Source organism: Mustela lutreola, chromosome 4 (genome assembly GCF_030435805.1).
Source record: "Mustela lutreola isolate mMusLut2 chromosome 4, mMusLut2.pri, whole genome shotgun sequence".
Lineage (NCBI taxonomy): Eukaryota > Metazoa > Chordata > Mammalia > Carnivora > Mustelidae > Mustela > Mustela lutreola.
This window is the reverse complement of record NC_081293.1, coordinates 19,593,358-19,605,064: the sequence shown is the minus strand read 5'-3', so window position 1 is coordinate 19,605,064 and position 11,707 is coordinate 19,593,358. Positions and strand designations below refer to the sequence as shown.

Sequence of the window (11,707 nt, the reverse complement as noted above, 5' to 3'; positions counted from 1 at the left end):
TTATCATCCTGTGAATGTAATTTTATTCTGGGTTTTTTCTCCTTAGCATAATTTATTCTAGAAGATTTTCAAACTCAGTCCTTCATAGGAATGACTTCTTGTGATTTCCTTCTTCCACTTTGTCCTAAAAATAGAGTGCAGGAGGGGAAATCATGTTAATTGAGGGTTCTGGTTAATTGAAGTTTTTACTATAATTACCCATTATAAAAATGAAGGGTTTAGGCAGAGAAGAATAGATTCATAGTCTTGGGCATATTTAATTATTACCCTGGCTTGTAAATAACCCTGTGGTGAAAAATTCCTGCTTTAGAAAGATACTCATTTCAGAATTCCCTTCCATAACGCAACAAAGACCATTAACTTTAGTTACATTTGAGAGTCAATATGGCATTGAAAGGTGTGCTGCCTGTGCCTTTTCTTCTAGTGTTTAGTATTTTCATTTAGCAGAGAAGAAAGAGAGCCAAATGGGTCCAGTTGTGACAGCATTGGTTTCTCTTAACATTAGCTTTTAGGGTTTTTCTTTTTTCTTTCTTTCTTTTTTTTTTTTTTAACATAGGCAAAAAACATAAAGGCAAGCTGGTTATTTTTTTAACTCAAGGGTGATAATGTATACTCATCCAAATTTCCATCTTGATCAAACCAAGATTTTTAAAAGAACAATCTTCTTTTTGGCCACTAGAGGGTGTAATAGACCTAACAATCCACTGCGTGGCTTAAATCCTTGCCTGTATCTTCTTCCCTCTGTTAGTTGATAGGCACCATGTTGGTTGGGAAATAATCCAGAACTTAGAAGACATTTCCTTTGGTGCTTATCATTCTCTTCACTAGATTGTTCTCAACTTTGTTGTCTTAGCAAGTTCATTTCACCAATCCAGATACCACGGGAAGGATTCCAATGCTTATGGTGGAAAACACATTGAAACAGTATCTGAAGTGAGGTCTCAAGAGGAAACCCTGGTAGAAAATGACTCCTTGTTCCTGTGAGTGGCAATGAAATGCCTTCTTCAAAAATTGGCATGTTTTGGCTGGAGAGATTAATTGATAACCTCTTGTTTTTTAATGCCTTCTGTTAATCAAAAATTATCCCAAGGGCTTTTCATGTATTACCTCATTTGGCCTTCCCAACATCCCAACAAAATAGGTGATATTATCCCCCATTTTGTAGATAATGAGACTAAGGCTTACAGAAAATGAATAAGGGGTACTAGCATTTCACCCATCAAAATTCAGATTCTATAATTACTAGTGACACCTGTGTGCCAGACCCAGCGTGGGTCCAGTGAGGTTTTTTTTTAAGGCAGTTTTCTTAGATTATAAATCCAACCATGCTGAATTCATGTTGTGATATAAGATGGGATATAGATTTAGGATAAAACATTAACTTTTAATTTGGAAGACTTTTCTTCTTCTAAATAAGTCACCCCAAGAAGGAAGAAATTGATGAATACCTACAAAGTGGGAGTGGCCTGTGGTGATACTATCCTTTAATATACGGAGCAGCCCTTGACCCTTCACCGTGACACCTAGAGGACAAGGTATTGCTCTCTACCTTTGCTTAAGATACAGAAAAGACTTGGGTAAAAGCCGTTTATCTTTTCTTTATTTTTCCTTTCTGATTTTCAGTGTTGGGGACAAGGAGAGACATTCCAAGGAAAGTGGTATTTTAAAAACACGAAAAGACTGTTTAGTTAGAGAATGTTTTTCTTAAATCTTGACATTTTATTTTTTTTTAATTTTATTTATTTTTTAAGTCTGCTCTAGGCCCAATGTGGGGCTTGAACTTCCAACCCCAATATCAATAGTCTTGTGCTCTACCCACTGTGCCAGCCAGGTGTCCTTAGTTCTACAAGTAGTTTTAAACATCAGAAGTATACTTTTATTCACTTACAACTTTATTTAAATAAATATATTTAAATAAATATATTTGGAGATCTTTCTTGGAGAAGAGTCTAGTAATACATACTGGAGATAAGAACAAGGATAAGCCTTTTGGGGAAATTTGATAGAAAAAATAACTTGCAAATTCAGTACTTTTCAAAGGGATTTCATTTCTAAGAGATGACCATTAGAGGGCAATCCTGAGTCTAAATTTAGTTTTAATTAATCGTGAGAACTTTTATCCAAAATATCTTTGAGCTTCCAGTTAGGACTGTATTCTGATTATGCATTGCTAGATGTACTTTAAGATTGAGGGAAGTTTAAGGATACCAAATTACTTCATTTATTCCTTCAGCCTTGTTTTCTTGTTCTGAGTTTAGAAGGATCAGTCCTTCAGAGAAGCCGTGCTTGCCTAACCTATGCAGCGTGGAGGCAGCAAAGCCAGGAGGTAAGCAAAGGGCTTCAGGTCTGCATCTCCTCTCCGCTGTGCTATAGTCTCCCCTGGAAGCTCATCGGGTTGTAACCGAGGAATAACCATGCAGTTTTCTAAAGTTTCTGGCAAAATAATGCTAATATGTTGTTACAGAAATCGTTAAGAGTATCTATTGCAGGACTGAGCCTGTATATTATGTAATCAGTATTGTTTTTCCTAAAGTGTCAAGTCTGCAGAGAATTTTGTGTATTCTCTCAAATTAATCAAGATGCAGATTTTATTGCTGCAACCAGTAATATTTTAAATGTCATTTATACCTTAAATGACAAATTGGTACTTTATGATATTTATTCCATGGCCAAAAGGTTCTGTGTTTTAATCTAGCAGACAGATAGATGGGTATATAACCAGTCCATAATTGCTTCTAAGGCCTATATAATTTCTAGTTGGGCACGTCTTGATATCAAAGCAGTGGTGAATGTTACTGATTAAGCTACCTTTCATTTTATACCTACACAAACTACTTTAGGTTTTGCCATTCCCGGGGCCAGCTTTGACCTTGTTTATAATAGTTTAAAAAAATACATGTACCTTATTTTCAGTCCCAGCTAACTCCCCTTACTAGACAAAATACTAGTTTCTTGTCTATACCTTAAAATCAATTCACACTGATTTTATTAATCTAATTTGGTAAAAGGCAAAAGAGGAAGCAAAGTAGTATTACTAATCTAATTTGGATGTGCACTGATAAGTTTCTAAGAAATTATTCCAAAACTTTTTAGCTGTGCTTTTAAAAATGACAAAATACATAGGACAGAATCTTGTCCACAGTCTTGTGTCTTGTAGACACAACTTTGTCCTCATTGTCTACTTGCAGTAGACTGCCCCTCAAAAAGCCAGTAAATGGGGGGGGCAGTAAATGTATGAGCCCTATGGAAAGAACAGTCTGGAGTATTATTTAATTGGACTACTTGGACCAAACCGCGTCCTCTCAGGTTGATATTTAGACTTGAGATTTTTCAAGAAAAACTTTTTATCTCCCATAGCAGTAATATTCACAGATGGGTTGGAAATGAGGAAAGTGGTGTGTTTATAAAATGATAATAAAATGGAGGAATTACGGGATGGAGAGCCTTGTGGATTTCCCGCTGGAACTCTTCTGGGTTTAAAAGAAAATGTTGGCAGTGAGTGGCCCAGTGCAGACCTAGAGCTGCAGGGCTGCTAGACCCTCTTCAATGATTTGCCAGTCTAGTGTTTGTCCTTAACGTAAGAGCATTTTCTAATTGGTTTTTCCAAAAGCAATATCTTCTGAAGATTTTCAGCGAGCAGAAGCTGGGGAGGAAGTCGTTGCATTCTAGAACTCACCCTTTCCTGTTGAGTAATGCTCTAGGGGCTGGATTTCAGTGGTGGCTGGCTTGGTAGACTTTGACTTCAGAGTAGGTGAATCTGCTAAGTTTTTAGGAGAAATAGATAATGGCCAAATTATTGGCAGGCACAGACATACTCTTCATGGGTGTTTACTGGGCTCACAAGTTAAGGTTTAAGATTACTTTGTACCTGATTTCTATTTTGGAAATATTGGCTTCAATTATTTCAACTTAAAGAAAGGTAATCTGAGACTATGCAGACAACCAAAAATGTTCTGCGGATACTAGCTACCGGTGCACCCAAGGTTTGTGCTTGTTAAGTCTTTGAAAATATGTTGTGTGTAATCGAGACTTTTCATTTCAAAAATATCTTTTAAATAGTTTTCTGTCTTCAAACCATGTATGTGAAATGTTTTTGTGTAAAGATGGTCTCATGTCTCCATTTTGACCTTTAGGTTAATATTAAGCAAGAGCACATGCACATATCCTTGCTAAAGTCAAGTTGAGCATGGCTCAATTAACTGCAGAGGAACAGGGCGGACTGGGTGGGGCAAGCTCTGGAATTCTACCCACTCACTGAGCAAAGTCAGGCATGGGGAGAGCAGCTTGGTCTGAAGCAGCTAGTAGGAAGTCCAGCCCAGCAGGTGAAACATGGAATCTGGAGAAGATGGCAATCAACCAAAAGCACAATCTGGTAAAGTGGTCTCCATTGGGGAAGTGTATGTCCCAGTCAGGTATCCGGAGCAGGGAAGCAGGGCCTGCGAGCCTCCTGGCCTGTGTAGGAGCCCCAGCCACAGGCTTCAAGTGCAGCGCTTCCTCTGCTTCCTGTGGGGCAATGGCAAGATCAGGGCAGGACCTGAGGCTTAAGGGGCCTGGGGATAGTTCCTCAGGACAGGAACTCAGATGTAAGAAGAATGACAGATGGGGATCATGTTATCAGACTTGAGGTACATGATACCATTGAGAATTCCAGAAGCAAGGCATCCTGGAGCCAGGACACAAGGTCATGACTGGTCTAGAGACAGGCGTGGCTTGATGTTGAGTGAGTCCCCAGAGCCGCCTTCATTCCTCCTGCCTCATCAGGACTAGTCCTGGAGGCCACAGCCGGGTGAGGTCTTGGGGCCCCAGCTGTGGAGGGGAGAGGAGTGCTACAGAGCCAGGGACGGGCCTGACCTGACTTCCTGGTGGAAGTAGCCATCTGTGACAGCAGATAGCCATATGACAGTCCTGCAGGGCAGCGGGAATGGTCTCTTACTGTCTCACCCCGGAGCCTACCTGGGAGGACTAGCACCGAGTAACAAACAGGGGCCAAGTGCTACCAACGCACTAGCTGTGAAGACGGCCAGATGCTCCATGTGAACTCATTTACCCTATCTGAAAGGACAGATAGGGAAACTACAGGAAAATTAGGTCCAGTGACGACTCTGGCCCCACTCCTGGGAGTCACTACTAGAAGATGCTCCTCACAAGTACTGACTGGGTTGAAGAGAATGAGTGGTCTGTGTTTCTTCCCCCGACTGGAATAGATGAAGCTCTAAGTTTGGATGAGCAAAACAGCTTTGATTCTACAAGGTACATCCTCCATGACCCTCTGGTTGTGGTAATTACCTTTTGCCACTGAGTCAGAGGCCTCTCTGATTCATCTTGCCACACTTGCCCAAATAATGACCTCTCCATTCACTCCTCCAGCCTGCGGAGAGAATGCTTCCTGGGCCCTTACTCGCAACGCTCAGATGTGTCCTCAGCATCTGCTTGAATCACTCCGTCCTTGGAGCACTCCCTGGCAAGCAGACCCTCATTATACCCCTCTCCCTATCCTGCACACCTGGCCAGAGGGCATGCACCCTCTCAGGGGCCTTCCTGGCTCTCCAGGCATCCTCACTACCTGGCCCCACCGATGATGTTTCTCTCATCAAAATGACCTCCTTTACCAAACTCCAGTGGCACTTGAGGATCATACCTCTCTCAGCCCGTCTTAAATTAATATTATTGATTGTGTATCTATCTCCCCGAGAAGGTTATGAGCTCTGAGAGCAGAGACTGTACCTTGTTCATCCTTTTTCCCTCCGCCATGTTTGGCCAAAAATAAAATCTGCATTTTTGTTGCTCGTGGTAGACAGTACTGTTCATGCTGATGACATGGTGAAGATTATACGTACGTAGCAAAAAGATGTTCTCCTAGATCTTAATAGTCAGAGTCAGGAAGTAAGCTGGGATACAGATCTTAATTGAAGTTCCTAGTCTGATCTCCGTGGCAGTTTAGGCATTGGGTAGGCATTGTGTTATGTGTTTAAATTACATTATCTCATTTAATCCCCAGTCTTGCACTGTAGGGCTAACTCCACTGAGGGGAAACCAAGGTTTAGAGAGAAGAAGGAACTTATCCTACATTCGCACCTAGTAAGTGGTAGAGCTGGGATTCAAACTCCAAGTCAGTTTCTTACTGTCCTGCCAGGTTACTCACCAAAAGCAGCCTGTTATCAGCTGCGAGGAACATCGAGTGTTAGCACCAGAGGCAATGTCAGGAGAAGCCTTCCCCAGTGTGTCTCTCTCATGACAAAGTGGCTTACACATGAGGCAGAGTTTTACCCCAGGGCAAACTGCCTGGGTAACCCCACTGGCATTCACTAATCCGGTGTGGGGAGGGACTTCCTATACAAGTGTACAAAAAGGGTTTGGTTAGGAACCCAGGGACAAATTGGGGGATCTACAGAAATGGTCTAGCCTTACTAAACCCTACTGTAGGTATTTTTTTAAATTATTTTTATTAAAATGCAATGTATTATTTGCCCCAGGAGTACAGGTATGCCTTTAAATGAACAGTGATAGAACCACTCCATCCTGATCATCAGTATGGTTTTTAAATCTATGACTCGCCCACTGGATCTAAAGCAATTGTTTAACTGAAGGCTGCTGTCATTGATAGACGTCATTGGCACATTATAACCCTGGGTTATATATACATTTATATATATATATATATATATATATATATATATATATACACACACACATATATACATTTAACCTGGGTTAAATGTAATAGCTGGAATTTACTAAACACCAAGTGCTTTGAATGAATTCATTAATACAACAAACCTCTGAGGTAGATGGTATTATCCCATTTTACAGATAAGAAATTTAAAGCAGTTGCCAAAGGTCACTTAATTAGTAAGTGGCAAAACTGGGGTTCCAAACCTGCATAATCAGACTTATGAGCGTATACGTCTCCTGTCTTTATTTCCAAAGGTAACTGCTGTCTTATCTTTTAATTTATGTGAATCTCTAGAGACAGTAGACATCAATTAAGTAAACTTATATTGTACTGGGTTCACATTTTCTTTCTCAAGTCATTTGTCATATGACATGTTACATATCTTATTAGACAATTATACCAATAATACCCTGAAATTTCCACTTCTGACATTGTTATAGCATTTTTTTTCTTTGTCCAACAATAAAGCATGATAGTTGAAAATTAAGAATTTATGCCCTGGGGTCTAGAGACATGACTTTGATTCCTAGCTCTTCACTTTTTTATCAAATGGGTGTAATTGCACTAACCTCTTTGGGTAGTTATAAAAATTAAGCAAGATTGTAATATACACAAAACTTAGCTCCGTATCAGGAAGCCCTGAATTAAGGTTGGTATCGTATATAGTGTTATCACTTGTTTGGTCTCCTTTATCTGCTCAAAGAAAATGAGTATTAGGGAAAAGATAAAGGAGTAAACGACACCTGGTTTACCTCTTCCACTCTTACCCATTTGAATGTCGTTATTCCTGGGTCACCTGGGTGGCTCAGTTGGTTAAGCATCTGCCCTCCGCTCAGATCATGATTCTGCATCCTTGGATTGAGTCCCATGTTGGGCTCCCTGCTTAGCAGGAAGCCTGCTTCTCCCTCTCCCTCTGCAGCTCCCCCTGCTTGTGCTCTTTCTCTCTCTCAAATAAGATCTTAAAAAATATATATAATTCCTGTTCTTTCCAGAATTCTTTATACAACTGTGACCAGATGTCTAGTCTTTGAAAAAGGACAGGATGAGAAGGAACAAATAGATAATCCTATGTAACTTGCCCTTTTCCAGTAAGAAATCTCACTGGAGGGTGTATTTTGTGCCTGGAAGGTGATGGAGAGGAAAATGTTACATTACCTCCTCCCAGGCAAGGATCCTTCAAGATCAGTGGGGATGCCTAGACCTAGGGAACTTCCTGGAGAATCCCATAGAACTCGGTCAATCACTCTGATTCTATGTTGTGTTCAGGGGAACAACTGACTTGGGTGCCCTGGTTGGCAAGACTGACCTTTCCTATATCTCCCTGCTCCTTGAGAGCCGAGCGCCATCATGCAGGGAGTTGGCCGTCTGCAGGCTCTGTGGCTTGCAGGCAATCCAGGAAAGTCCTGTATGAACGTGCTTCAGTAGTGTCTAGTCTTGGTTGCTCATGTGACAGATGTCCTGGTGACAAAGGCTGGTCTGAGCTGTTTCCACAGCAGCCTGGAGAAGACCCAGAAAAGGCAGGTTCACCTCAATCCTGCACTGGGCAGAGTGTTATTGAGAGAATAAATATGCCCCTTAAGGAAAACCTGAATATACGTACAGTATAATGGTAGTGATAAGGGAGAGGGACTGGGAATACTCCCAGGTAGAAATAAATGGGAGGAAAACCCCATATGAAATTCTTCCCATGGTTTAAAAAAATTACACATATTAGACATCTCATATTTACAGGGGAAAGACAGGAAGGAATACACCCAAACAGTGGGTTTTGAACAGCCAGTGACCTCTTAGTGGTGGGATCACGAGCGCTTTTATTTTCTTGACTTCTTTACATTCCCAAAGTTCAAATAAGAAAATACCAAAAGCTCAGGAAATAAAAAATTAGGATAATTAAGGGGAAAGTTATCTTTAAGTCCTATATCAATATTGAGTAATAAAAGGCACAGGACAGAACCACGCCTATAGTATGCTACCATTTGTGTAATAAAGGGAGCAAACAATATATATTATTTATGTGTATATAAAATGTCTCTGGGAAATTAAACGAGAAATCAGTGACAGAGGGTTGACCATGAGAAAGGAAACTACCCTGTGGGGGAGGGGTGGGATGGAGACTTTTCCTATAAACCTTATTATACTTTATTTTTTGTCTTGTACCTATGTAAAAAGTTTACAAAATACAGTGTACATTTTCCCAAACTTTTGTAATGCCAAGAGTTTCTGAAAACTGTCAAAGTGCGTCATTGTAAGTGAACTATATGTTGATTTCAAACCTGCTCAGTATGATCTACAGTAGGCAGAGTATGTACAAGATACCAAGATATCATTCACCATATAGGGAGGCTATTTATCTAAAATCCCACATGTCAAATGTATATCATTATTCAAAGCCAAAAGAAAAATAATAGTTTTAATATGATCCATTAAGTTCCTGTTTTTACCTTGGCTTGAAAGAAACCTTAAAGCTTTATTTTTGTCTTTAGCCAGATTTTCCAGTTGAGTGAAGTAGATTATTCCCTAGACCCGCCCCATTTAGGACTTCACTCCCATCTTTCAAATCTTGTTCTGATAGTGTTCCATGTTGTTACAGCTTTGCCTTTACCTATATGTGGTTTCAGAGCTTTTTTGGAATTCAATAGATACATAAGCTATTGCTGGGTAACAAATCACTCTAAAATGTGGAGTTTTAAATAATATGCATTTATTATATCTCATAGTTCCTTTGGGTCAGAAATTCCAGAACATTCTGGCTTGGGGTCTTTCAAGAGGTTGCGGTGTCAGGCAGAGCTACAGTCATCTGAAGGCTTGATTGGGGCTGGAGGAGGATGGTTGGCAAGTTGGTGCTTTACTGTTGGTGGGATGCCTTCCCTCTTCCCCACTTGGACCTTCCCTACATGGGCTGCTTAAGTGTCCTCATGACAGGGTGGCCCCAGTAGCAGACAGTCCAGGAGAGAATGAGGTGGAAACCACAGTGCCTTTTATGACCTGGCTTCAGACGTCGCACACCTTCCCCTCATCCACCTTCCCTTCTGCTGTATCCCCTTCGTGCAAAACACAAGTCACGAGGTCCAGCCAGTCTTTGAGGGGAGGGATGTTAGTTTCCACCTTTTGAAGAGGGGAATGTCAAAGAACTTACAGTCATATTTAGAAACCACCACAGGGCATCAGAATTAGTCATATCAAATCACTCAAACAAAAAGGTAAAGACAACGAGAAATGAAGGAAAGGGGGGGTTAGGAGGAAGGAACAGGGAACACGTACTGGGCCCCTACTGTCCAATGCCCTGTCCTTAACACACATTATTGCACTTAATTTCATAAAGACGTGTTCTCAATTTTGCAGGTGAGGAAACTGAGACTCTAAGAAGACCTACAGCACATCCGAGGTCACACAGTTCAGAAGAGCACGTCGAGCATGTGTCAGCCTGTGTCATGGCTGTGCCCTCTCTCTCCCTCGGTGGGAAATGGAACGCATTCTCCATTACTTGCTGCCTGGACACATCTAGCCATGACCATTTTGGCATCAGGGAGAAATAGTAATAGTTTGAGTTGAATGAATTCTGACAGAGCTGTTTAACTTGTTTCTAAAGCCTCTGGAATCCAGCAGGTGTTCATTCTCCTTCCGAAGCTCCCCCCCCCCGCCTTCTGCCATTGCGGGGATTTGCCCAGTCTGGGGAGACCATGCCTCTGCTCACCCCCAACTTGGAAAGCCAGCCAACTTCTTTCCCTATTGCTGCTGGCTGTGACACAGAGGTCAGTGCAGCCAATGGAGTAGGGTGACACTGAGCACAGGGGTGTGTGAGGACAAGGCCCTCCCTCTTATGGGGACTGAGCCAAGTCCAATAGGGTGGAGACTGGGCAGCCCATCTGCCCTGGGGCCATGCTGGACTGCAGGGCCCTGATAAGGCCAGGGAACCACCCGCCCAACTTAGAGTCCTCTTACAAATATAGACTTATCCAAACACCGCCCTCCCGGCCACACAGGTACTTTCCTCCAAGGGTAGCTGGTGGCCTTTGCCACCATGAGATGGGACCCGATCCAGGGCAGGACTAGCTCTCAGGGGTGCTGGGTGTTCTGGCCTCGGACTATGAAAGCACTGTGAATTCTTATCTCCTCTGTCCCCACGCCCCTTCTCATCACGGGCCACTCCATTCCTCCAAGGAAACCCAGTTTTCTGATGGATTCTCTCATCAACACTGTCCTCTCTTCGGAGAACGCAGGCCTGGAGAATCCCTGGAGCTCTTCTCCTCCTTTCAGCTCCCAAGGCACATCTGCCTGTGCAGAGAATTTTCCTTGGGCTGGAAGTGTGAGGAGCCAGTGCTGCTGTCAGAGCCAGACCGGGGGGAAGAAGTAGGCCAACTGGGCATTAGCCAGGGCTCCCATCTATACAGGCACTGAAAACCATCCTGATAAAGGTGAAAAGACAAGAACATCAGCTTACTGGAATTCCTCGTAGGAAGTAGCTTTCAGCCATTTGGGATTAGCAGAACACGATGATGAAGTAGTTTGAGGTGAGGAAAGGCATTGAGACTTACCTCCCGTATCGCTGTGTTGCCAGAGGGGAAGATCTGGTTACCATCAGGGCTGCTTTTTCTGGGTGTGGCCTGTGCATCAAAGACCATTGCTGCTCCCACTCACCCCACTTGGTCCTCCACCCTTCTCTCTGTGCTCGGCCTCCTCTTTAAGAAAACGAGTGACAAATACGGAGAGGTTATCAGCCGGGAGTCACCGCCTTGTTAGCTCGCACAGGACCCAGGGCCTGTCTGCCCTAGTGGGATTGGGGTGTGCATGGGCAGGCCACCCTCTGAGCGCGGCCTCTGGGGTGCAGCAGCTCTGCCACTCCGCAGGACACAGGGACACTCTGGGAGGGATCGGGCCCATACAGTAGCGGCTTGTTGTCCCCCTTCCTCTCCGTTCTCCTTCTGGCTTCATGGTCTGTAGTTAGGACTGAGTTTCCCTTCTGGTGGCTGGGGCTGACCCCTCACTTGAAAGTCCCCGGGACACCCTCAGTGGTGACATGAGCAGGGTGAGCTC

The 11,707-nt window shown here is 42.8% G+C and overlaps 1 long non-coding RNA gene across 1 annotated transcript; it reads right to left on the bottom strand.

Annotated features, from left to right (window-relative positions):
* Nucleotides 1-9,352: 9,352 nt before the first annotated feature.
* LOC131830707 (uncharacterized) lies at nt 9,353-11,309 on the bottom strand. Its single transcript, XR_009353319.1, has 4 exons — nt 11,209-11,309; nt 10,368-11,079; nt 10,047-10,174; nt 9,353-9,778 (listed from the first exon to the last, which is right to left on the bottom strand). It is a non-coding gene; the product is annotated as an uncharacterized LOC131830707 (long non-coding RNA).
* Nucleotides 11,310-11,707: the final 398 nt, after the last annotated feature.